Source organism: Etheostoma spectabile, unplaced genomic scaffold (genome assembly GCF_008692095.1).
Source record: "Etheostoma spectabile isolate EspeVRDwgs_2016 unplaced genomic scaffold, UIUC_Espe_1.0 scaffold363, whole genome shotgun sequence".
Classification (NCBI taxonomy): Eukaryota; Metazoa; Chordata; class Actinopteri; order Perciformes; family Percidae; genus Etheostoma; species Etheostoma spectabile.
The window spans coordinates 627070-630804 of NW_022605593.1; the positions used below are offsets into that span (position 1 = coordinate 627070).

A 3735-nucleotide genomic window follows, 5' to 3' on the forward strand; every position below is an offset into this window, starting at 1 on the left:
AATGAATTATTTACAGTTACATTTTGAGATGCACCAAGGTTAGAGAAGCACAATAGTGGCCCAACGTTGCAGTATCGTACAGTATATATAGTATAGTATAGCTCAGATGTGTTTCATCAGATTTCTGCTCATGTTTACAACTTTATGCACATTCAAAATATAACCCCTCCCATCTCTGTTGTCCGAGATTTGGAGAGTTGTAATGTAGTCTGCTGTGCATGTCATTGCTCCGCTGATATGGTGGATCGCACTCAGACCGTTTGACAGACACAGAGGCCCATTTGGGTCAGCAGAGCGGGTCCACTAACATGAACTGAAGTTGCTACGCTTACCAGCCGCGCTGCTCACCTTGGTCTTTACAGAGAGAGTGGACACGAAGCGACGGACGGGTCTGTGATTCTCAGAGCTCATACCTGAAGCCGGGGAAATGCACCTGGGATGGCTCGTGAAATTTTCAGTTGGCGACAATTTGAAACTTCCACAGACAGGGAGCGCTATTGAACCCCCTCACAGTCTCTAAAAGCACAACTAGTCTATCACAAGTGGCTCAACAGGTAGATCTACAGGTAAACTCAGGTTGACACTTCAGTGAGAAATTGGGGGTGTAGCGTGTGAAACCAGTCAAATGCGTGTGTCTCACGGCCAATGCGGGAGAGCTGGCAGCCCTGCTAATGTCAGTCTGTGAAACCAACTCGGTCTCACTTCAGATCAGGAAATGGTCACGTAATTTGGATTTATTACTTTACTCGTACATGTCACAATTTTCAAACGTAACCATTTCATAAACTGCCATGAGACCGGGCTCCTCTGGGGGACGCAACAACGGGAAAATGAAACGCCGGCCTCAACAACCGGACAGTTGTGTTTAGGAAAACAACAACTTGGAAAGGAACTGCAACACGCGGAACACGATCCCCGGTTTCTGGGGTGAAAGTCCTGTGTTGTTTGACCCATCCACCCCCCCAACTAACCTCCCTGTGCTGATTTTCGGGTTTTCAACACTACTTGCTACCATGATCGTGAAGTTGTCACAAAATAGGCTTTCCATTGAAATACATTACTTCAAAATTCGTAATCAACACACGAAAATAACAACATTAACGTAACCTGTACACGAATCAATAGATTAAATAACGAGACCATTTCACACTGGGCTGGTGAAACATCCAGTGACTAGACTGAAGGGGCGCTGTTATCATTGATACCTGAATGTTGTTCTGCTTTGTTAGAGATGTGATGCTTATAATTTGTATATCAGCAGATTGATGACAGGGACAGACAGACTGCTCAGTTTCCTGTTTCCTGTGTATCATGTGACATATTTTGTTGCTACTCATTGGCCAAAATGGGGGCACTGCATCACTCGTTCTCAACAGAATGTCCTCAGAGATTTTGGCTTCAGCATGTTAGGAATATTAATGTGTAAAATGTTTTCTATTCATCAATCTAGAAAAATATTCATGTTTTATTACATTGAATAAAAATGCTGCGACACATTGTTGTTGTTATTGTTTTTCTTACATAATGCTGATTGAAACTATCTTCACCAATGTAGAACGAACAACATAAATCAGGAAGTTGCTGTTTATTGAGAGAAAAGCAGATTGAAAAAAAAAATTAATCAACCATAAAATGAATAAAATAGGACACAACCCCAATGTTTGCGACATTTGAAACGATTCCACAGTACGGGAGCGCTCTTGTACCCCCTCACGGGACTCGACGCACACTAGTCATACCACCGTGGCCTCAAAGGAGTACTCTACAGCAAACTCAGTTGACTACTTTCCAGTGATGAAATTGGGGGTGGTCCGTGGTAACACCAGTCAATGCGTGGGTGTCGACTCACGGCCAATCCGGGAGAGCTGGCAGCCCTGCTAATGTCAGTCTGTGAAACAAACTCGGTCACTTTCAGATAGGCAAATGGTCACGGTTTTTGGATTTATTCTTTTACTCGTAACATGTTCACAATTTTCAACAGTATGCATTCATAAACCTGGCCATGAACCCGGCTCCTCTGTGGGGACGCAACAACGGGAAAATGAAGCCGGCCCTTCACAACCGGACAGTTGTTGTTGTTGGAAAACACAACTTTGGAAAGGAACGCAAACAGCAACACGATCCCCGGTTTCTGGGTGGAAAGTCCTGTTTTTGTTTTACCCATCCCCCCCCCAACTAACCTCCCTGTGCCTGATTTTCGGGGTTTCAACACTCTTGCTACCATGATCGGAAGTTGCAAAACAATAGGCTTTTCCCTTGAAATACATTACTCCCAACAATTCGAATCAACACACCGAAATCACAACATTCAAAACTGTCAACCTGTACAAGATCAATAGATTAAATAGCTGGACCGTATTTCACACTGGGGTCCTGTAAACATCCCGGACTATACTGACGGGGCCCTGGTTAGTTATCAGTGTCGACCTCTACCTGAAGTTTTGTTCCGTGCTTCTTGTTTACGATGTTATGATGCTTTATAATTTGTATTTCAGCAGATTGATGACAGGACAGACAGACCCTGCTCAGTTTCCCTGTTTCCCTTGTTGCATGTGACATATTTTGTTTTGCTACTCATTGGCCAAAATGGGGCACTGCATCACTCGCTTGTCTCAACAGATGTCCCCTCAGATATTTTGGGCTTCAGCAGTTGGAAAAATGTGTAAATGTTTTCTATTCTCCAATCTAGAAAAAACTAGTCAGTTGTTTATCAATTGAACAAAATGCTGCGACATTGTTGTTGTTATTGTTTTTTCTTACAATGCGTTGAAACTATCTTCACCCAGATAGGAGAACAAACAAGCAAGAAAGTTTTGCTGTTTATATTCAGACAAGGCAAATTTGAAACAAAAAATTAATCAACCATAAAATGAATAAAATGACCCAACCTCAAATGAGAGTCCATCATCCCGCGGAGCAGACGGCCCCCTAACCTAGCCTATCAGCTGCAGCAGGACTTTCAAAACATCTGTCAGTGATGAACAAATTAATTTTTCAAATTCCCTCTTTTGTTTAAATGTTTTTTTTTTCACTTTATGAACATCTTGGAAGTAAGATTTATGGTTGTTTTCAGTTCAACTAAAGAGAATTCTTTCTTATTTATCCAGATTTGTAAATCTTGGGAAAATGAAATGAGGATTTAAAGGAGTGGGACATGTCTATTTGGTTAAATGTAGAAGATTCATACCCCATATGTGCCGGGTGGTTGTCTATGGTGTGGTGTGTGTGTGTGTGTGTGGTGTGTGGTGTGTGTTGTGGTGTTTGTGTGTGTGTGTGTGTGTGGTGTTGTTGTTGTGTGTGTGGTGTGTGGTGTGTGTGGCCACACACCCCACCCACACCCAACACACACACACACACACCACCACACACCACCCCACACACACACACACCACACACACACCCAACACACCCACCACACACACACACACATCGACAACCCTGGCACATTGGTTGGTATTGATTATTATCTACATTATTAACCAAATAAATTCCCCTTTTTAAAATACACTATTTGCTTTTTCCCCAATAAATCCTTGATAAATAGAAGATTCTTCTTTAGTTGACTGAACAAACATTAATCTTATCATTCCCAATATGTTCAGTAAAGTGAAAAAAAACAAGCAAAAGATGGAATTTGAAATTAATTTGTTCTCCTAACCAGATGTTTTTTGAAGTCCTGCGGCAGTCCTATGAGGCTGTGAGGGCCGTCTGCTCCGCTGTGATGCTCTCCTTTGA

At 42.4% G+C, this 3735-nt stretch overlaps 1 protein-coding gene across 1 annotated transcript in view; it reads left to right on the forward strand.

Annotated features, from left to right (window-relative positions):
- Window positions 1-3735, forward strand: part of LOC116686421 (C-type lectin domain family 10 member A) — a 108746-nt gene that overhangs the window by 81369 nt on the left and 23642 nt on the right. The gene's annotated exons all lie outside the window — the stretch shown is intronic.